This window comes from Chiloscyllium plagiosum, unplaced genomic scaffold (genome assembly GCF_037043375.1).
Source record: "Chiloscyllium plagiosum isolate Xiang-an unplaced genomic scaffold, Cpla_swu_hap1 HiC_scaffold_6, whole genome shotgun sequence".
In the NCBI taxonomy this organism is placed as follows: Eukaryota; Metazoa; Chordata; class Chondrichthyes; order Orectolobiformes; family Hemiscylliidae; genus Chiloscyllium; species Chiloscyllium plagiosum.
In genome coordinates, this window is record NW_028270144.1 from 116,877,924 (window position 1) to 116,902,252 (window position 24,329).

General features: G+C 41.5%; 1 protein-coding gene across 4 annotated transcripts in view; it reads right to left on the reverse strand.

Annotated features, from left to right (window-relative positions):
* The window catches only part of LOC122550916 (S-geranylgeranyl-glutathione receptor P2RY8-like), a 50,555-nt gene extending 28,698 nt beyond the window's left edge, over window positions 1-21,857 (reverse strand). For 3 of the 4 annotated variants that reach the window (XM_043692355.2, XM_087988390.1, XM_087988391.1), the window contains exons 1-2: window positions 21,601-21,857; window positions 19,201-19,287 (exon numbers count right to left, since the gene is read on the reverse strand). The gene's annotated coding sequence lies outside the window, so the exon portion shown is untranslated. Of the gene's footprint in view, window positions 1-13,125; window positions 13,219-19,200; window positions 19,288-21,600 lie in introns of all 4 variants that reach the window. The other variant, XM_087988389.1, reaches the window with a different exon arrangement.
* Window positions 21,858-24,329: the final 2,472 nt, after the last annotated feature.

Below are 24,329 nucleotides of genomic sequence, written 5' to 3' on the forward strand. Positions count from 1 at the left end.
AACAGGAGAATCGACGTTTCAGACATAAGCCCTTCTTCAGGACCTGCTGCGCTTTTCCAGCAACACATTTTCAGCTCTGATCTCCAGCAACTGCAGTCCTCACTTTCTCCTTATGATCACTGTTACCAACGGGAGCCATTACTATAAGATTGCTGATTAATTTGGTCACATTGTACATTTCCAGGTCGCATGTAAACAGCTCTCTAGTTGGTTCTACAACATTTTTTTAAAAACTGCCCCGAATACCCCCTATGAACTCCTGATCCAGAGTACCATTGCCCGTTGATTCACCCAATCTGTATGTAGATCAAAATCAAGTTAAGTTCATCATCAGAATCCTCACTGTTTTATATTGGTTGTCAGTTTCTCTTATTTTAAATTTAAAATTCTCATCCGTTTGTTCAATTCTCTCTGGGTCCCTGATCTTTCTTCATTCTGTAGTCTGCAGTAGTGCTAAAAAAATCCTCTTGGTCTCTTATTGAATCTAATATATCTGCTCCCGCTTTTGCCCACTTTTAGCCACTTAGGTATCATTATGGTTTAGAAATTTTCTTCCTAAGTTCCTCCATCTCTTCTAGGTGTGTCAAAGCACCCTTAAATCCTGTCTCTCTTCCAGACACCCCTCTTGATTTTCCCTGTTTGACTGGGCAGCCATTACCCTTACAACTCTGTGAGATGGCTCACAATAATTTGCATCAGTCACTACCCATATGATGTATGCTTTAGTTAGTTATCACCCACGTGTTCACTCAATTTCTTTGGGCCAAGTACAGCAACGTCTGTTATAAAATCCTCACCTTTTTTTTGAGTTCATACTCACACCTCTGCTCCACTATCTCACCCCCTCATGATGCAATTTAGCATGTGTGCTCACCACTTACCTGTTCTCTGCTGCTTTAAGAAACCTTCTGAAACCTATCTCTTTGAATAAACTTTCGACTACCCATTCCAAAATCTTCTTAGGCAATATAACATGTTGACGATTGTCCAATAACGGGCCTTGGAATATGTTAAAGGTGCATTAAAAATGCAAGAAATTGCTGTATAAAAACTTTCTTTAATTCTCTGCAGGAGTTCCTCAGGGTAGTGCCCTAAGCCCAACCATCCTCAGCTGCTTCATCAATGACCTTCCCTCAATCATAAGGTCAGGACTGCAATTGTTCACTGATGATTACAAAATGTTCAGCACCATTTGTGACTCCTCAGATACTGAAACAGTCCATGTTCAAATGCAACAATATCTGGACAATGTCCAGATGTGGGCTAACAAGTGGCAAGTAATATTGGTGCCACACAAATGCCAAGCATCGACTATCTCCAATACAAGATAGTCATTGACATTCAATGGTGTTACCATCACTGAATACCTCACACTCAACATCCTTGGGGTTATATTAACAAGAAACTCTCCAAGACACGCCACATAACAGTGCGGCTACAAGAGCAGGTCAGAGGCTAGGAATACTGCGACAAGTAACTCCCTTCCTGACTCCCCAAAGTCTGTCTACCATCTACAAGACACAAGTCTGAACTGTGATGGATTTCTGTCCAATTGCCTGCAGCTCCAATAACACTCAAAAGGCGTGGCACCATCTGGGACAAAGCAGCCTGTTTGATTAGCACCACATCCTCAAGCATCCACTCCCTCCACCACCAGCACTCAGTCGTAGCAGTGTGAATAATGAGTCAGTACTGCACTGCAGGAATTCATCAAAAGATCCCGAGACAGCGTCTTCCACAACCACATCCATCAAGAAGGACAAGGGCAACAGATACATGGGAACTCCACCACCTGCAAAGCTCCCCTCTAAGACACTCATCATCCTGACTTGGAAATATATCAACAGTTGCTGAGTCAAAATCCTGGAATTCTCTCCAGAATGGCATTCTGGGTTAACTGCAGCAGTCCAAGAAGGCAGCTCACCATCACCTTCTCAAGGGCAACTAGAGACGGGCATTAGATGCTGACACAGCCAGTGACATTCATGACGCACGACTGAATTGTAAAAAATAAAATTCTGTCTCTGTTCTTCTGGCAACTTTGGTTTCATACGTTGGTAGGACACCAAGGGCCAAAGGGCCTGTACTGAGCTGTAATGTTTGATGTTCTATGTTCTATAAGCCATCTATACTGAAAGTCCCACATTTTAATGTTAATCAAAATGAACTAAGGTTTGGCTTGGGGATATTATTAGGAGAAAAAAACACACAAATTAAGATGTAGCTGGAAGTCAATAATTTCAGCTGGTGTAAAACGGAAGCAATGCCTCAAGAACTTGTTACAGAATTATATGTAACAATTGCACCAGATCATGAAGGCAATGAAGGTATTGAGAAATAAAATTAAAGGATTGACTGTTGAACCAAGCACTCTTGATATGCATTTTGACAAAGTCAATCAATTCGCTCTAAAGTGAGCGTGGCTTGCCATTGTGAGGATTCGGGGTTTTATTAGTGGGTTTGATTACTTGCGGCTGCAATTGTACAAAATGTTAGTGTGGCCTCACTTGGAATATTGTGTACAGTTCTGGTCACCCCATTACAGGAAGGATGTGGAAGCATTGGAAACGATGCAGAGGAGATTTACCAGGAGGTTGTCTGGTCTGGAGGGAGGGTCTTTGAGGAAAGGCTAAAAGACTTGGGTTAGTTCTCATTGGAAAGAAGAAGGCTAAGAGGGGATTTGATAGAGACATACAAGATGATCAGAGGATCAGATAGAATAGACAGGGAAAGTTGGTTTCCTCGGATGATGATGTTAGCTTGTACTTGAGGGTATAGCAACAAATTGAGGGGTGATAGATTTAAGACAAATGTCAGAGGCAAGTTCTTTACTCAGAGAGTTGTAAAGGGCATGGAATGCCCTGCCTGCCAATGTAGTTAACTCAGCCACATTAGGGAGATTTAAACAATCCTTGGATAAGCACATGAATGATGATGGGATAGTGTAGGGGGATGAGCTTAAATTAGTTCACAGGTTGGTGCAACACCGAGGGGCAAAGGGCCTGTTCTGCGCTGTATTGTTCTATGTTTTATAGCTCAAGTCCAGTAGCAATTGATTTCAGTCTCTCTGGGGCTTTAGGGCAGAATGGCAACATTTTCTGCAGATTCCACGCAACTCTGTTAGATGTGTTCCCTTTTGAGATGTAGGATAGGCAGATAATTTGTCATCACCCAATCTTTTAGAATTTAACGGAGCACTTCAGCTGAGGCAAACAAAAGCCGAGAGCACATGAATTGCGCCACCCTCATCAGAGCAGGTGTGGTCTTTCCCAGGCCCGCTCTGACCCCAGGAAACTGAGGATTGGGGTCCATTATACACAAGGACTGACTGCAATAATCAGAATATTCTGCAAGCCCTAACATAGCAGTGAACTAAGAGCCTTGGCTTTAAATTGTTCCCAGTCTCTCATCAGTCCAACTACTTGCTGGAGTGGAATGTCATTACAATGATTTTTTTTGAGAATTAAGAAACAAAGTTTGCTAAGGGTGAAGCAATTGGAAGACACCAAAGCTGGAATTGCCTCATTAAATCTGTAATTGCACATTTTCATGAGTCTTCTCTTATAGATAAAAAAAATTACAAAGAGCAGACTGGTGTTGTAAGAAATCTTTGTATTTTCCTTTTGTACATTATTCCAAAAACAGGAATCGCTGGAAAAGCTCAGCAGGTCTGGCAGCATCTTTGGAAAGAAAGTGAAGTTAATCTTTTGAGTCCAATGATCCTTACACATTATTACTTAGAAAGTGACTGAGATGTTACACAACACTATGAGCTTATGATAAAGTTTCGGAGATAGGTTGAAGAAATGAAGAGTGAAGATATTTTTCATTTTAACTCCCTCAGAACCTTAATGGGAATTAAAAGTGGACCCAAAGCATATGCAAGAGTTGATATTTATTGATTGATTTAGTTGATGTCAGCTACTGTCACTGATATTATGTAAATCCTTTGAACTTCATGCTCTTCATAAGCTTCAGAAAATTTAAAAGAGGCTTCTTTTAACCAAACAGCAGGAAGAAATCATTACCACAGAGTATGGTTGAAGCAAATAATATGGATAAATAAACAAGAGTGCTTACCAATTCAGGAGGGCAAAAGGAATTGAGGATTATGTTGATAGATTTAGACGAGGAAAGATGCAAGAGAGTTGGAAAGGAGCGTAAACATCAGCATGGACTAGTGGGCCAAGTGGCCTGTTTATCTGCTGTAATAACCTAATCTAGATTCTTTGTTCAACACCTTAAAGAAGGCATGGAAATTGAAGAGGAAGGCACTTGATACAATCTCTTCAAATGTTCTGTTGATAATATTAACATCAAGTATTTGGAAACTTGCTTGGTGAGAACAACAGTTAAATATAAAGGGTGAGACATAACATTGGACTGGTAGATCAGTGACATTGAAAATTGGATAATTCCTGAAACAGGTGCTTGGTTTACCTGGTGGTGAGGGTGTGAATCAGACCTTATTTGCAAAGGGAGTACTACTTGTTGCACTCATCAGTGTCTGAATGCTCATAACACTCAAAGCAAAATTGATGAACTCACAGCACAAATAGAAATGAATTAGTATGATCTAGCATCTGTTATGGAGACATGGTCTAGGATGGTATGGTTGGGACTGGAGTTTTGAAGGGTACAGAAAGTATGTGAAGTAGAAACGGTGGTTGCATTAGTTAGTAATGATATCAGTACAATTGATCTGAACAGGCTGAGGTTACCATGATAATTTCACCTTCTCAATCTCACCCTGTACCTGAGGTATGGTGTACCTTAGGTTAAGATTACCATGAGATGTCTCTCTCTCTCTCTTTCTCTAATTAGAAATTAGCTCCATGGTCCTCTGGGACTATGGCAAATTTACCTTTTTTTTGTCATAATAGAGAGGAATAACCTAGCATAAGAAAACTAAGATTTGAAGGTAGTTTGGGCAGAAATGAAAAATGACAAAAGCAAAAAGTCACTTGTGGGAGTGGAGTAAGTGCCTCTAACAGTAACCACACAAGAGGGTGGAGTAAAAAGGAAGAAGTCATGAGAAGTTGTCAGACAGGCAGATTGATAATCAGAGATTTTAATCTGCGATTTACATCAATTGAATAAATCAGAAATGCAAAAGTAGCCTGAGTAATGTGTTCATAGAGTGTTTCATGAGATAGTTTCTTAGAACAGAATTTTCAGGAGCTGACCAGAGAGCAGGTATTACTAGATATGGTATTTTGATGAGATAGGATTAATTAATAATCACATTGTGAAGACACCACTAGGTAACAGTGTCTATAGTATAATTAAATTTAACATTCAGTTTGAGGGACAGAGGAGTGGGGACTGAGACTACTTTATAAAACTTAAATAAGGGCATGACAGTCTGAAAGCAAAGATGACTCAAGTGAATTGTCAAATTAGGTTAATGTTTAGGTCAATAGCGATGCTATGGCAACCATTGAAGGGATATTTCAGAATACAAAGAATAGATACATTCCAACAAGTAAGAAATGTTGAAGATTGTAAAATAATTTAAAAACACATGGCAAGTGGCATGTTAGAAGATTGGAGAGAATATGAAAAAAAGCAAAGAATGGCCAAAAATTTAATAAGGCGGATATAATTAGAGAGATATTTGATAAAGTGCCACATCTAAAATTATTGCACAAAATAAACATTCATGGTGTAGGAGGGATCATATTAGCAAGGACATAAGAGTAGTAGGCAAACAGGAAGCAGAGAGTAGGGATAAATCAGGTGGAAAGTTGTAACCAGAGGTGTGCCAAAAGGATCAGTGCTGGGTCCTCAACTATTTAAAATTTATATAAGCAACTTGGATGAAATGGCAGAAGGTATGGTTGTCAGGTTTGCTGATGACATGCAGATAGGCAAGAAAGTAAGTTGTGAAAACATAAAGAGGTTCCAAAAAAAAGGTATAGATCGATTAAGTGAATGGATAAAGCTCTGGAAAATGGGATACATTGTGGAAAAAAGTAAAATTGTCCATTTTGGCAGGAAGAATAAAAAAACATACAATTTAAATGGCAAGAGATTGCAGTGATCAGATGCTAGAGGTTCTGGGTGTTCTCAAATATGGATCAATTGCAGACACAGCAAGTCATTAGGAATCCAAAGTTATCATTTGGTGTGAGAGGAATTAAATATAAAAGTTGGGATGTTATGCTTCAGTTACACAGAGTACTGATAAGACCACATCGAGAGTACTGAGCACTGTATTGGTCTCCTTATTAAAAGAGGGATGTAAATTCATTAACGTGGTACAGGTTTACCAGACTAACACCTGGAATTAGTGGGTTGTCTTATATACCAGGTTACCATAGAATCTCTACAGGCCATTCCTCCACACCCAGACCCATCCCACTAGACTATAACCTTGTATTTCCTATGGCTTATTCACCTCGCCTGCACATTGCAGGCAATTTTTAGCATGGCCAATCCATCTAACCTATTGTATCCGTTGCTCCTGATGCAGTCTCCTCTACATTGGGGAGACAGGATGCCTCCTAGCAGAGCGCTTTAGGGAACATCTCTGGGACACCCACACCAATCAACCACACTGCCCTGTGGCCCAACATTTCAACTCCCCCTCTCATTCTGCCGAGGACATGGAGATCCTGGGCCTCCTTCACCGCCGCTCCCTCACCACCAGACGCCTGGAGGAAGAACACCTCATCTTCCGCCTCGGAACACTTCAACCCTAGGGCATCAATGTGGACTTCAACAGTTTCCTCATTTCCCCTTCCTCTACCTCACCCCAGTTCCAAACTTCCAGCTCAGCACTGTTCCCATGACCTGTCCTGCTGGCCTATCTTCTTTTCCACCTATCCATTCCACCCTCCCCCCCGACCTATCACCTTCATCCCCTCCCCCACTCACCTATTGTACTCTGTGCTACTTTCTCCCCACCCCCCTCTCATTTATCTCTCCACCCTTCAGGCACTCTGCCTGTATTCCTGATGAAGGGCTTTTGCCCGAAACATCGATTTAACTGCTCCCCGGATGCTGCCTGAACTGCTTTGCTTTTCCAGCACCACTGGTTTCCAGCATCTGCAGTCATTGTTTTTACCTAATCCATCTAACCTGTACATCTTTAAACTGTGGGAGGAAACACATACAGACATGAGAAGAACATGCAAACAGCACACAGATAGTTGCCCAAGGCTAAAATTGAACCCAGGTCCCTGGTACTGTGAGGCCGCAGTGATAACCACTGAGCCACAGTACCATCTAAGCTGGACAGGCTAAGCTTATATCTCCTGTTCTTTCAAAGATTAGGGGAGGACTTGATTTAAACTTATAAAATTCTGTCGGGTCATGACAGAATAGGTGTGGTGAGGATATTTGTTCTTATTGGAGAATCTTGAATTAGGGGTCACTGTTTGCTAACCAGGTGCCATCCATTTTAAACAGAAATTAGGAAAATTATCTTTTTTTTCAAAGGTTTTTAAATCTGAAAATTTGGAGGGAGCAGAGTGCTTGAATATTTTTAAGGCAGAGGTAGATTCTTGTTAAACAAAGGGATGAAGGATTATTAGGGATAGATAGGAATGTGGATTTGAGGTTCAGTCAGATTAGCCATTTCATTGAGATGCTGAATGACCTTTCCCTGCCCCTGATTTGCATACTCAGATTTAACAATCTCATTTATTTTGATATGTTGCACTGTGGCCTACAGTGTATTTCTGCTTCCTGCTCAGCTTATTCAAGAGTACAGATGCCAATCAGTCCTTGAGAAACAGGAACTGATTGGTCTAATTTCCAGACCTACACCTATACAGAATAGCTTGTATTTATGTAGCACTTTTCCCAATCTCAAGACACTCCAAAGCACTTTATAATAAATTAAGCACCTTGGAAAAGAAGTCACTCATCTGATTTGGCCATCATTGAATGTAATTGAAGATAGGAGAAAGTGAGGTCTGCAGATGCAGGAGATCAAGCTGAAAATGTGTTGCTGGTAAAGCACAGCAGGTCAGGCAGCATCCAAGGAACAGGAGAATCGACGTTTCGGGCATAAGCCCTTCATCAGGAATTGAAGATATGCAGTTTGATCTCGATAACTTAGAACAAATAATTAGAAACCACTCTAATGCACCACTTGATTGCTACTCCTTCTGTATTTTTGCTGCACTGTGTACATTAGAAGCCAGGATGTGGACTATAACCTGGTATTGTGTGATTTTTAGCTACATTAGAAGCTATCAGATTTAAATTGCTTCTGTGCAATTTTGACATTATAAAGCCAAATCAAGAAAAGATTAAGGGCAAAATTATACGTGCAGAGAGAGGGCTGAAAGATCAAATGATGGAATAAATGCTGACATGAATTTCAAATTTTCCCTCCATGTTCCTTAGCAATTTGTTTGATGCTCTTATAATTATCATAGAGATCTAAACAAATGCTACAAAAGGAAGCTTTAATCCACCAGAATAAAGTGATATTTTGTGGGGAAACAATTCCTAGATAAGGCAGCATGTCCCTCAACGAAATGATGAGCGAAATGACCAGGAGAAAGAATTTGGTTAACAAGTTGCTTCACACAGAGGGTGGGGGGGGGCGTTTGGAACTCGTTGCCAGCAAGGGTGGCACGGTAGATTCATTTAAGATGCGTCTGGATAAATGCATGAGTAGGTGGGGAGCAGAGGGATACAGATGCTTAGGAATTGACCGACAGGTTTAGACAGTACATTTGGATTGGCTCAAGCTCGGAGGGCCGAAGAGCCTGTTCCTGGGCTGTAAATTTTCTTTGTTCTTTGTTCTTTCTTGCTGTATGAAATCCCTGATTAGTAATGGTCAAGTGGTTCAGACATAAATTGGGTGAATCAAGCCGCAGATTCGGATTGATGGGAGGGATACCTAAGTTCCGCTTTCAATCAGCAGAAGGTGCAGATATACTGCAAGGTTTAAACTGATGCAAAGATTATACTCTGAGGCTTTGGTGCACATTTGCTGCAAGCCCTTCTCACTAAACCCACCAAACTTGGAATAATACCTGGATTGTGCAGTTTTCTTGTTATATTTGTCTTTGAAGAATCCAGATTTGTAGGCAAAATATCCAGTAACAGGGCAACTTGTGGATGGATTAACCTAGAGGGATAAATGTAACAGATTCAAGGGATTACCACCCTCTGCTGCAAGTCACACAGAGTGTGGTGTGGTGCTGGAAAAGCACAGCCAGTCAGGCAGTGTCCGAGGAGCAGGAGAGTCAATGTTTTGAGCATAAGCTCTTCATCAGGAATGACTCTTCTCCTCATCATATTGATAAAAGGCTTATCCTTGAAACTTCGATTGTCCTGCTCCTCGGATGCTGCCTGACCGGCTGTGCATTTCCAGTGCCACACTTTTTGACTCTGATCTCCAGCACTTGCAGTCCTCATTATCTCGTAGATGGTCAATAAATGCTGCTCTGGCCAACGATGCCCAGTTATCTAGGAACTGTTTCCCCACAAAAGGCTGCTTTATTCAGATGGATTAAATCTTCCTTTCTAGCATTTATTCAGATCCCTATGATAATTGTATGAGCATCAAACCAATAGAAAAAAGATAAAGGTTAGTAATAATAATAATGTATGGAAGATTCAGACTACAAGAATATCCATGACCTAGTGACCTTTCCTTAAGCCTACCTTGTGCAATTGTCTATCGTTGTCGCAATCAGTTTGAGAGATTGATTACTTTATCTCAGAGCAGGCAGATGGATATAAAGGAGAAATCCAGAAGGAAAGCACTGCCGAAGGTAACTTGGAAAAGATGTATGCAATACGGAGCTTTGGTCCTAAAGAGAGTTACCATTTTTAACTACACCGTTTTGAATCCAGTGGGTCTTCTTTGGTCAGAAAAAGAGCTGGTGGAATTGAAATGCTAATCAGACACATTCAAGATGGCAGTCTCTTCCTAGGAGGTGATGTAATTAATCCAGACAAATGAAAGGTGATACGTTTTGGAAGATCTCATGCAACAGACAAGTATATGATAAATGGCAAAAGCCTTAGTAGCATCAACATACAGAGGGATCTAGATGCACATATCCACGGTTCCCTGAAAGTGGCAACACAAGTGGATGGTGGCCAAGAGGCATATAGCATGCTTGACCTTCATTGGGCATAGAGTATAAAAATTGGCAAGTCATGTTGCAGCTGTTTTGAACTTTAATTCGGCCACATTTAGAATATTGTGTGTAGTTCTAGTCTCAACACAACCAGAAGGTTGTGGAGATTTTGGAGAAGGTATAGAAACAGTTTACCAGGATGTTGCCTGGTTTAGAGGGGATTAGTTGTCAGGAGAAATATGAGAAACTTGTATTGTTTTCACTTGAATATCAAGGGATGAGGGGCACCTTGAGAGAAGTTTACAAAATTCTGAGGGGCATGGATAATCAGAGTCTTTTTCTCCAAGTAGAAATGTTGATTACCAGGGGACTAACATTTATGGTAAAAGGATTACGTTTAAAGAAGACATGAGAGGCAGGTTTTTTACACAGAGAGTGGTAAGCGCCTGGAATGTGCTGCTACAGGAGGTGGACACAATAGCAATGTTTTAGAGACATCTTGACAAATATATGAAATGTTGAGGAAGAAAGGAATACAGACCACAAAAGGCTTTGAGCTTACTAGAGGCAGAATATGTTACTGTGTAGTCTTACTGTCACATCCAGGCTGTTAATGAACATGGTTTTGAAGTTACCTGGAGGTTTGGCTTGAACTTGTATGGAGATACAAAGAAGCCTTACAAGAAAACCTCTTTTGCAGCTGAATACCTAATCTTTAGTGGGCGAAATTCAAACTTGTTGAATACATTGCTGCTGGTCCAAATTACGACGTCGTCCAAGAATTCAGTGTGACTTGAGAATGTCAATGGTTCAACTGTTTTCAGTGGATGCCCATATGAGCACAAAGTGCCAGCAGTAAGGCACAGTAATCACTCCCCAGGGTGGCAACTAGCAGAGTTAACACTCCAGCTATGAAATTTATATTCCCAGTCTCTGATATAAGTACTCTAAACATTCTCACGACACCAACAAAAAATACTACATTTACCGGGTTATTCAAAAAGGCCGCCCACTTTTAATTAGAAATGACTTCAATACTAGAAAGGCGTCACTTTGTTTATTAATTATGTGGCCATGGGAATTCATGTTGATAACACAAACCACATTGTGGTGAAGGGACAGTCCAAAGCATGAAAAGTTCTTCCCCAAGAGTTTCATGTGTGTAATTGAGCAGAAGGTAATGTCAAGTATAAAATGCATTCCTGGTTCATGTGATGACAACATTGCTTTAGGCCAACATTTATTGCCCATCCCTTAGTGCACTTCATCTGAGTTCCATGCTGGGCAATTTCAGAGTGCAGTTAAGAGTCAACCATATTGCTCTGGGTCACATGTAGGCAAGTTAAGGATAAGAGATTTCATTCCCTAAAGGACATTTGTGGACCTGATTAGCTTTTACAACAATTAACAATAGATCAGCATTTTATTCCAAATTTTCATTGAATTCAAATTTTATCATCTGTCATGATGGGATCCAAATCCCACACTTCCTGGGGTTCTGGACTCTGATTTATTGACATTTCCACAACACCAACATCTCCCCACAATTGATAATAGGCTGGTTTTCAATTTCAGTTTGATTAGATTGAAATTCCACCAGCTGGCATAATAGATTTGAGCCTGTTGCTCCAGAGAGTTATCCTAGGCCTACTAGAGTACGCAGCCCTGGGGCATTTACTACCACACCACCATCTACTGCACAACTGAGGGCATCACAGACAGGTGCAAGTTCATTTGCTCATTCTGTGGAGTGACAACAGGAAAAGAAAATCCAGTGAAAGTTTCTTTGGATTAATAACATCAGCAAAATTGAGGAGGTGGTGGGCAAGTGGAATTATCTAGACTACCAATCCAGAAATTCAGCTCCTGTTCTGGACACCATGGCAGATGGTGGAATTTGAATTCTGTCAAGAGTCTGGAATTAAGGGTCTAATGGCGACCATGAAACGATTGTCAATTGTCAGAAAAATCCACCTAATTCACTAATGTCCTTTAGGGAGGAAAACTGACATCCTTACCTGGTCTGGCCTAGATGAAATTCCAGACCCACAGCAATGTGATTAACTCTTAACTGCCCTCTGGGCAATTAGGGATGGGCAATAAATGCTGTTCCAGCCAGAGATGGCCACATCTCACAAGTAAATTTAAAAAAACATAAATACACACAAAGGGAAATACTGAATGCAAACAAATAAGCAAATCATACAACACAGAAGGCATCCCAATGTATCTGAGCTCATTCTTTGGATGAACTATATGGGATTAGTCCCATTCCTGTCTTCCATCTGCCATAGCAATGCAAATATTCCCTTTGCAAGTATCCACCCAATTCCCTTTTCCAGTTACTATTAAATATGCTTTCACTGCTCTTTCAATTAGGGCAGTTCAGATCATAATAACTTCCTACATAAAAAAACACTTCTCATCTACCTTCCAGTTCTTTTGCCCATATTTGAGATGTGTGCCCTCTGGTTACCAGCCTTGTGTCATTGGACAGTCACTGATGAGGCAGGCTAATACCCACCTGATGGGTAGCCTGAAGGAAACTGAAAGTCAATTGGTGACACCAAAAAATGAGTCTATTAGATTGGATGTCCTAGGGGATTGGGAGTACGTAACAGAGGATGGGGTAGAGACAGGGGTGGAGGGGCCAATGTCTTAGTGCTATTATTGCTAGACTATTAATCCTGAGACCCAGGTGATGTTCTGGGGACCTAGGCTCAAATCCCACTGGGGCTGATGGTGGAATTTGAATTCAGTAAAAATCTGAAATTAAGAGTCTAATGATGACTGTGAAACCATTGTCAATTGTCAGGAAAAATCCATCCAATTTACTAAAGTCCTTTAGGGAAGGAAGTCTGCTGTTCTTACCTGGTCTGGCCTCCATGTGATGTGGGTTAAATCTTAACTTCCCTCTGGGCAATTAGGGATGGACAATAAATGCTGCCTAGCCAGGGGCAACTTCATCCCATGAATGAATAAAGAAAAACCTTCAAAAATGGAGAGGCTGAGTAAGATGCATCCAGGTGTTTGGACGAAAGAGTTCACATGAAGAGTGATACGTGGTCCTTACCCAGTAAAGTAGGCCTTGGTTGTGGACTGGTCTTGAGAAGGTGAGCATGGAAAGGCTGTTTGCTCTAATGGCTGACTCCAGAACTGGAGGGAACTGTTTAAAATGACAAAGATGGTGGGAAATATTTCATCACTGACAGTTATGAGACTATGCCTCAGAAGGCAGTGGAGTCATGGTTATTGAGTATGTTTTAAGACAAAGTTGATAGATTCTTGTTAGACAGTAGAATCCGAGGTTATCGCGGATGGATGGTAATGTGGAATTCAGAGGACAAACAGATCAGCCATGATCGTATTGAATGGTGGAACAGATTTGATGGGCAGAATCACCTACTTCTGCTCATAATTCATATGGCAAACAGTGAGTGAGAAATCAGGTATCAGGAGCTTGGAGAAGAATTGGAGCAATCAGTTATTGGAGGAATAGGTTCTGAGAGAGGATCTACGCAAGAAAGATCACATAGTTCTTCAGAGAATGAGAAACGGCAATTATGTTTAGTGCAGACAAGCTGGAAGAACTCAGCAAGCCAAGCAGCATCAGGAAGGTGGAGCAGGAGACAGGGGTCAGAGTGGGTACAGCACATATAAGGAAGGGGGGGGGGGGGTTTAAGCAAGTTAGGGTTTACTCCATGACTTGTTAGTTGGGAGAGGAAGCTTCCGTGAGCCAGGAGGTGGGTCTTTGAGAAATCACCATCTCTAAACCTCATTCTGGCCTGGGATGTTAGCCGCTTCACTCTAAGGAATCTGGAGATGAATCAGATGATTACTTACTGAGCGAGAAAAGGAGATACAATGCACCACAGGGATCATAAGAGAGATAAGGAAACAGATAAATCAAACTTTTCAAAACCCAATGAAGGAATAACAAATGAGCTGAATGACAGGAAGGAAGTATGATAAAAAGAGTCAAATCAGGTGTGTAAAAGAAATAAGAGAAGGGAAAAGAGATTAGATTGGGAGAAATGACAAAAAAGGATGAAACCAGGTATTCTGACTTCCTTTGGGTATGATTTGCAGGTAAAGAATCTCTCTCTCTCTCTGAGTGCCAGCTAACTAGCAGCTAGACAAAGGGAAATAGGATAGCAAAAGGCTTGTCTCTCATCCTGAATGCTCGAAATCAATCAGAATAGAAAGGAATCAGAACTACAACATCTCAAAAAAGCTGTAGAATGAAGTGGCATAAAATTGACTGTTCAACTACCAACATCAATGCTAACGAGGACCTTTACTGCACACAGCCACCTGATGAAGGAGCGGCGCTCTGAAAGCTAGTGTTTCCAATGAAACCTGTTGGACTATAACTTGGTGTTGTGTGATTTTTAACTTTACTGCAAAGGATGCAATGTTTGCTCTTGTGAACTATTCAGAAACTGATCTGTATAATTCATTGATCAAGATTGTTTATACTTTTGGATTTAATTTTTAATTCTAATCTGCTTATATGTTTGTTGTATTAGTGTTTAGTAATTAACAAACTCAGTTAACTTAAGAAAGCTTGGTTAAATTGGCTCTGTTTAAAATGTAAGCTAATTTAGGTGTGGAAGAAAGGTACCCACAAAGGAAGGGATTGATTGCTAAGTCAGCCTTGTTGCCATCTTCCAAGGCTGGGGGCGCATAATGAAGGGGACCAGGTAAATCACTCCTCACTGAGAACTTTACATGTTGGAGGAAAGCAACCAATACTTCAGCATTAGCCAGCTCTGAACCACTGTGGCAGAGCGGGATAGTGGGGTAGAACTTGTGTGCTTTGCTCAAGGTGGTTCTTCCTCTTCAAACACATCAAAACAGACAAAGATGGTAACAGGTAGACAGGAGATCAAAACTGAAACTCCTGGTTTTGTACTGTTGAGGCAGCCAGTTTAATGCCTTTCCTTTGCCTGCCTGTCCCCAGTTCAACCAACATATTCTGACATTAGACAGCTGTCTCCACCAGATCAAGAGGTCAAAACACAGAGCACAGTCTCACTCAATCACTGGATCCTACCTGGCACTTATACACATTTCCTGGAAGAAAGATGGCAGTCTGATTTCCCCCAACACCAGCGTTGGGCTCATAAATCTAGAGCAGGAGAGGTCATTCAGTGTTAGGGTCTACCTGTCTATGAGCATGAAGGAGTGGAGAAAAGGTTCAGTCTTCACATGTGCCATGAATAATCCCACCTCCAACTCTCAAACCAGACAAACTGTGAAGGACGTGTAGGTAAGGTCTGGCCCTGACTCATACATTGACAAGGCATATAAGGGGAGACAGGCCGGCTACTTGCGGAGCGTTTCAGAGAACACCTCTGGGACACCCGGACCAACCTACCCAACCACCCTGTAGCTCAACATTTCAATTCCCCCTCCCACTCCACCAAGGATATGCAGGTCTTTGGACTCCTCCATCGTCAGACCACAACAAAACGACGGTTGGAGGAAGAACGCCTCATCTTCCGGCTAGGAACTCTCCAACCACAAGGGATGAACTCGGATTTCACCAGTTTCCTCATTTCCCCTCCCCCCACCCTGTCTCAGTCAAATCCATCAAATTCAGCACCGCCTTCCTAACCTGAGATCTTCTTCCCGACCTCTCCGCCCCCACCCCAGTCTGACCTATCACCCTCACCTTGACCTCTTTCCACCTATCACATTTCCGACGCCCCTCCCCCAAGTCCCTCCTCCCTACCTTTTATCTTAGCCTGCTGGACAAACTTTCCCCATTCCTGAAGAAGGGCTTATGCCCGAAACGTCGATTCTCCTGTTCCCTGGATGCTGCCTGACCTGCTGCGCTTTTCCAGCAACACATTTCCAGCTCTGATCTCCAGCATCTGCAGACCTCACTTTCTTCTCAAGGCATATAAGGGCCAAGTGCTGGAAAATAGGATTCAAATAGCTACATGCTTGATTCTGACTGGCACAGACATGACGGACTGAAGGGCCTTTATCTGTGCGGTAGACCTCAATGATCGTGGGACCTTAATGAAAAATGATGGAAAGATGCAAATGATCATGCAACCACAACTTCTCCCTCCACTTAATGCAATGAGAGTCTCTATTATTCTCCCAGCAGGCTTTGGTGCCTCATTTCTTTTTATTGGTATTGTTTCAAAAATAGTATGTGTTGACTGGGATAAAAATATTTCACCTTCCTCTCACTCCCATGGCCTGACATCCATCAAAATCTAGACAGAGACCTTTTGCTACAACAATCAACAGGCTATGAGACCACGGTTACACATATCTGGCCCTGCCACCCACTGCTTTGCTTTGTGGGACCAATTTTCATCCAGATCCCTACACCCAGTGGGCCTGGCAGCAATCAGCAGCAAAGGTGGTCACACAGGGCTGTACCTTGTGATTGTCAGAGACATTACGGGGAGCCAGGAACATCTGCTGGTGTGGCCTGAAACAAACTAAACCCAAACAGGCGCAGAACTACCTGAACTCGCCCACGCACGAGGACCACAACATTGACACATCCCCCACCACCGCAGCCAAAACAAAGGATAGTGGCAATTGCAAACTGCTATCTCATTGATGCAAGAAGCAAAACCTCAGAACACCAGCTGGTGGTACATTCAAGTGCTCGCAGAATCGGCTGTTACCTAGGGTCCACCTCAGCTCCTCAGGGCTAGGATAGAGAGATGACAGTGCCAGCTGGTTTTGCTGGTACCTGGTGATCTCTCACACCCAACCACCCGCAGCCCCCTCCCATCCCACCCACAGCCCCACATGTGAATGGAAGCAGAAATGGGAAACCCTGGAGAATTGATCAGTGTCCCATGGGGAGGTACTGCGGTTGGGGAATAGCTAGCATTTCCACACAGAGGAAGCTTTTGAACAAATGGCAGGCACCAGGAATCATAGTGAAGGAACAAAGCGAGAAACCAGAAACAAAACATAGCAAAAGTCATTTTTATTGAAATGGGAACAGAAGATTTCATCTAAAATTATTAAAGTAAAGGTGGCTCCAGGAAACTGTAGAGCACTGAGTCGAATGATGACATGCCATTTCTTTAGCTTGCATTGAGCTACATTGGGACACTGCCACAGGATAAGGACAGAGAGGTCCGTATGGGAGCGTGGTGGAGATTTCTAATGACTGGTACCTGGATACATGCTTACACTACTGTATTCACTATTTACACAATGGTCCTTTCTATGTTCGTGAGAAGGCATGCAAGACTGGTTGACTGCTTTGTAGAACACTCTTCATAGTGCTGCCAGCTATTTTCTTTTGATAACTAATTTAGGTAATGCGAGAGATTAATATATGCACTAGGCCCCACAACCAACAATTGGGATAATGACCAGGCTTTCTGGTTTTCTTTAGTGATATTGGTTGAGGATTTAAATTGGTCTATAAACAGTGGAGACCTCCTGCACTCATTTTAAAATTATGTCATGGGACTTTCTGTGTCCACCTGAGAGGGAAGTCAGAATATTAAAGCAAAAGATGGCATCTCCGACGGATGGCATACTCTTGGTGTCACACTGGAGAATCAGTATGGAATATGAACTCAAGTCACTGGAGCCGAGATTTATCTCATCATGTTCTGACTCATTTATCTCCTTCAACAGCATCTTCCGACCTGCAATCTCTCCCATCTAAAAGGACAAGGATAGAAGATGCATTCGAACACCACTGCTTGCAAATTCCCTTGGAGCCACTCACCATCCTGACTTGGAATTATATCACTGTTAATTCACTTTCACAAGGTCAGAATCCTGAAAGCACCCTCCACTCCCCTCCCCACCCCACCGCCCCCAACCCATACCCCAACAACACTACACTGCCACTGCATTCGCAAGGATTGCAGTAATTTGAGAAGACACCTCATCATTGTCTTCTCAAGGGCAACCAGGAATGGGGAATAGATGCTGGGCCCAGCTAGCAATGCCCACATCCTACGTGCTCACCGCCCTTGGCAAGCTTTCAGACGCACGAAACTAGAGAAGACGCACATGTTAAGTCAAAATGTGAGACTTGTCACAATGTGTGCACAACCGCTATCTCGCCATGAAATTGTGGCTGCGGATTGCATCGTGGTGACTTCCTTTTCTTTCAGCTGTGGGCAGGGTAAGCACGCAAGCTTCTATCAGAACAGGATTTTACTAGTGAAAGACAAAGGAAAGTCAGGGTGTGACAGCCCGTCAGAGTGTGCTGCAAAGGCTACTGACCAAAAACCTGCTCTTGAAAGAATCAACGCATCGCATCAGGAGCAGAGGATATCTTAGTATCAAAACTAGGCACATTCAATTAGCACCCTGCTCACAGCTCAGACACTAATACATGACATAAATTAAAACCCTATTAAACAGAAATTAATATCTTGAGACAAAAAAAAGTTATTACCAGTTTGGTGTTTTACAGCTAAAATAAGGTTAAACTGTTTTCACTTATCCACCAATAGGGACTGTCCTACACTAGAGCTTTCCACGTGGTTACTATGCAATAAATGTTTATACAACTCACGCACCAAGAAATATAAGAAAAAAGCAGGTTGTGATTAAAAGCAGTGAGCCAAGTCTGCTACATATAGTGAAAGCCTTTCGCCCATGTGTGTGCAATGTGCAACATATTTGACTAGATTCCACCCTTTCCCCTGATACGTTACATTATCAAGTGCAGATCTAAACAGGAACTCCTGCTGTTATTTCAATCAAGAATTCCAATAACAGAAAATAAAGTAAAAGCAATCACACAAAGCAGAAATATCGCTCAAAGAGGTACATATGAGATGGTCTGCTTTTCTACCACCCAGGTCAGAAGTCACACAACACGAGGTTATCGTCCAACAGGTTTATTTGAAATCATATTTGAAGGAGTTTCACCTGATGAAGGAGCAGAGGTCTGAAAGCTTATGATTTCAAATAAACCTGTTGGACTATAACCTGGTGTCGTGTGACCTCTGACTTTGTTGACCCCAGTCCAACACCAGCATGTCCACATCTTTTTGACCAGCTCAGATGTAAATAATAAAAATGTGACAGAAAGAGGAATTTGAAGGACAGAAATTCCATTTTTTTTACAAGAGCACAGAGAGCTTTTACATCACAAGATAAAATTAGAGAATAAAATGCTGGGAAAACTCACCTAGCAAGTTTGAGATTGACCAGTACACGATAGAACTGCAGCATCTCTGCATTGTTGCGTGATCCTTTTGAGAATTATATGATGTACCTGTAAGGAAATGACGCTTCAGAAGGAAGTACTTGGTTTCGTTGCCAGCTTATTTCAGAAGTTGAGCGCTAAAAAGTCTCACACACACACAGACACACCCACGCACGTACCCACAACCACACACACTCTCTCACACACATTCATACACAAACAGACACACTCACACATAGACACACAGACACATGCACACACTCTTACGCAGACACACACTCTTACACAGCCACACCCACATACATACCTCACCCACACACGCTCACACACACAAACACATATGTATTCATGCACACACAGGCACACATACGCACTCATGAACACACACATGCACACAGACACTCATGCAAACAAATGCACACGTAATATAAACTCACACAGAGGCAAACACACACACGCATGCACTGACACGTGTACACATAGAACATAGAATAGAAAAATACAGCACACAACAGGCCCTTCAGCCCATGATGTTGTGCCGAGGATTATTCTCTAATCTAAAATAAAATAACCTAACCTACAGACCCCTCAATTCACTGCTGTCCATATGCATGTCCAGCAGTTGCTTAAATGTCCCTAATGACTCTGCTTCCACACACATAATGCACAAGGACACATGCACACAAACACACATACATGCACACTCAGAAGCACACATATACACATATACACATGCACACATCAACACACGAACATATACATGCACATGCACAGACACACAAATACACACAGATACACATGAAAACAAACATGCATGTGTATACATGCACACACAAACACACACATCAAATTAGAATTGTCAATCACAGCTCCACTTCTACAATTTATTCTTAATTTCTTTTGCAACAGCTTGCTTTCTAAAACAATAGTCACTGGGATGTAACACCTTTTAAAAAGTGAGGGAAAGCATCAAACTTGAGCAAAAAGCATTGAATGGCACAAAGATGAGTGGCAGGTCAGATGACTAATCAGATTGTAAGATATGGCATAGAATGACATAAGATCAACCAGGAGGAAGAAAATAAAATATGATAGGAATGTAAAATTGAACAGCAAGAGTTACTGCAGGATGCTGAAAAGGAAAAGAATAGGTAAAGTGAGCGTTAGTCCTCTAAAGACTGTGAATAGGAAATTAAAAGGAAATAATAAAGAAATGTTAGATGAAATGAACAAATATTTTGTTTCAGAAATGGAAATTACAACATATCTGGCAGCACCTCTGCAGAGAAATCAGCGTAAACATTTCGGGTCCAGTGACCCTTCCTCAGAACTGATGGGATTTTGTTTCTCTGTTCATTCTAGAGAACAAGAAATATTCTATTAATCACTATAAATGAGGAGGTGGAAGGGAGGGAGGAAGTTATTGAAATTGCAATCATACAGTAAGTGATATGAAACAAACAGTGAAGCTGTGGACAGAGAAATCTTCAGGTCCACCTGGGCCTTTTGAGATTTAAAAGAAGTGACTAATGAGATAGTAGGTGCATTGGTGTTAATTTTCTATGTTTTTGTTTGTATTTACATTTCATCATGGTGCACATCAAGCCCAGAGTATTAGCCTGGAATGCTGAATGACAAGTCTAATGACATTACCATTATGCATCGTCTCCCTTTGCTCTGGACTTGTATGTAGACCAGAGAAGACAAAGACAGCAGATTACCTTCTCAAAGGACTCACTATAGTATTTCCAACCTTATAATCCTACTTGGTGTATTTGAACATAAGAACACATGAAATGGGAGCAGAAGTGGGCCATCATTCTGCCCCTTGACCCCATTCTGTAAGAACGTGGCTGATTTGTTTATTTCACAAATTACATATTCACATTTGTACCTGGTAACTTTGATTCCTGTATTCCTTTGCTTAACAATAATTTGTCTACCTCTGCCTTAAAAATATTCAATTACCTCACCTCTATTGCCTTGCGAGGCAGAAAATTCTGAAGTTGTGGAATCCTCCACGGCAAAAAAAAACTCCTCATCTAAATCTTGAAGCAGTGAACCCTAATTTTAAAACTGTGTGCCCTAGCTCTGGACTGGCCCAGAAGGGGAAACATCCTTTCCACAACAATTTTGTCAAAACTATTCAGAACCTTATGCACTTCAATCGTGCCACCCCTCACTCTTCTGAACTCCAGTGGAAACAAGTCCATCTTGTCCAACCCTTCTTCACAAGACAAACTGCTCATTCCAGACATCAATTTAGTGGAACTCAATTCAACCACCTTCAATACATTTACATCTTTAAACAAGGAGACGAAAACTGCACACAGTATTCAAGAATACTGAATATTCTATGTAACTGAAATAGGACAGCCTTACTTGTATGTTCAATTCATCTCACGATAAAATAACTTCTCATTAGCCTTCTTGATTATGTGGTATAACTACACACCGATGTTTTGTTATCCATGCACTGGAACACATGCATCCATCTGCTTCTCAAATTTACACAGTCATTTGCCAATTAATTCTCTGCTGTTACATTCTTCTTGTTGAACTTCATGTTTTCTGACGTAATACTCCGATTTTCTGATTTTTGCCCACTCATTCAACCTACTTATATTGGTCTGAAACTTCCTTATTTCTACTTCACAAATATTTTCCTATGTATGTAAGTGCCATCTGCAAATTTAATAACCACGCTTTTGCTTCCTTCACTTAAATAAATTGTAAAACACTGAGGTCACAGCACAGATCCCTGTGGGACTTCAGATGTCACATCCTGTCGGTCAGATGAAGATCTATTTATTAATTGTTTCTGCTTCCTGCCAATCTTCTAATCAAGCTGAAATGTATCCCCAAACCCCGAGCTTTAATTTCCCCCAATCGCCTTTGATGTGGTATATTATCAAATATCTTCTGGAAATCCAAGTATGGTACAGATGTAGGTTCCTTTTTTATCCACAGTGCATTCTATTCATTCAAACAACCCCAATAAATTAGGTAAATATGACAAAGCTATGCTGATTTTTTGAGGCTTTCCAAGAATGCAGTTATACTTACTTAAACATTCGATTATAACATCTTTCCTACGACAAATATCAGGCACACTAGCCTATTGTCAGCATTTAGAGAAAACCTCTACCCACAATTCTTATATGTATTCTTCAGCTATCTTGTACAAGCAATGCATCCATTCACCTTCATGAAATGCTATATCGGTGAAGGAAAATTGAAGGTTGCCTCAAAAACAATGTTTGGAACAGCCGAAACTTTAACAGCTTTCAGTTTTAGGACCAGAACAACAATCTTTTCGACAAAAATGATTAAATGATAACTTTAAACAACCAAGATTATCAAAAGACAAGAAAGTGAGTGCAGAAAAAGATCAAAATCTTAATAATTATCATCGAGATCAAGAAAATAATTCACAACTTTTAAAGCTTTAACATAATCAGGCAATGCAACAAAATGCGTCTGCAAAAATCATTGTACAGCAAAAGTACAAGTTATCAGATCTACATAGAACATAGAAAATAGAACAATACAGCACAGAACAGGCCCTTCGGCCCACGATGTTGTGCCGAACATTTGTCCTAGCTTAAGCACCCATCCATGTACCTATCCAATTGCTGCTTAAAGGTCGCCAATGATTCTGACTCTGCCATTCCCACAGGCAGTGCATTCCATGCCCCTGCCACTCTCTGGGTAAAGAACCCACCCCTGACATCCCCCCTATACCTTCCACCCTTCACCTTAAATTTATGTCCCATTGTAACACTCTGTTGTACCCTGGGAAAAAGTTTCTGACTGTCTACTCTATCTATTCCTCTGATCATCTTATAAACCTCTATCAAGTCACCCCTCATCCTTCGCCGTTCCAATGAGAAAAGGCCTAGCACTCTCAACCTATCCTCGTACGACCTATTCTCCATTCCAGGCAACATCCTGGTAAATCTGCTCTGCACCCTCTCCAAAGCTTCCACATCTTTCCTAAAGTGAGGTGACCAGAACTGCACACAGTACTCCAAATGTGGCCTTACCAAGGTCCTGTACAGCTGCAACATCACTTCACGACTCTTGAATTCAATCCCTCTGCTAATGAACACTAATACACATAGGCCTTCTTACAAGCTCTATCCACCTGAGTGGCAACTTTCAAAGATCTATGAACATAGACCCCAAGATCCCTCTGCTCCTCCACCTTACTAAGAACCCTACCGTTAACCCTGTATTCCGCATTCTTATTTGTCCTTCCAAAGTGGACAACCTCACACTTGACAGGGTTGAACTCCATCTGCCACTCCTCACCCCAGCTCTGCATCATATCTAAGTCTCTTTGCAGCCGACAACAGCCCTCCTCACTATCCACAACTCCACCAATCTTCGTATCATCTGCAAATTTACTGACCCACCCTTCGACTCCCTCTTCCAAGTCATTAATAAAAATTACAAACAGCAGAGGACCCAGAACTGATCCCTGCAGAACTCCACTTGTAACTGGGCTCCAGGCTGAATATTTATCATCTACCACCACTCTCTGACTTTGACCGGTTAGCCAGTTTTCTCTCCAACTGGCCAAATTTCCCTTTATCCCATGCCTCCTGACTTTCCGCATAAGCCTACCATGGGGAACCTTATCAAATGCCTTACTAAAATCCATGTATACTACATCCACTGCTCTACCCTCATCCACATGATTGGTCACCTCCTCAAAGAATTCAATAAGACTTGTAAGGCAAGACCTACCCTTCACAAATACATGATAGATCAGTAAATTGGCAAATTTTGAAAACACAATTTCCAACATTTCAAACAGGTTTAGGATTGGACACCAGCTCAAATAAGGATATGTTAACATCACTGTCTACCGTATGTGAATAACACCAATTTATGTTATCCATTGATGAGAAATAAGCAGTGTTTGACAACCTGCTTAGTTTTTGTTAAATCAATACTTCACTTCAAAAATAAACAGCGGATTGGAAAAATCCTATTTCACCCTATGAGTGAATGATAAAACAAAACTCCTCTGTGACAGAATGCTTGTTGTCTCTCAGATAAATTAGTTCAAGTCAAAACAACTTCATAAAGAATACTTCAAGTAG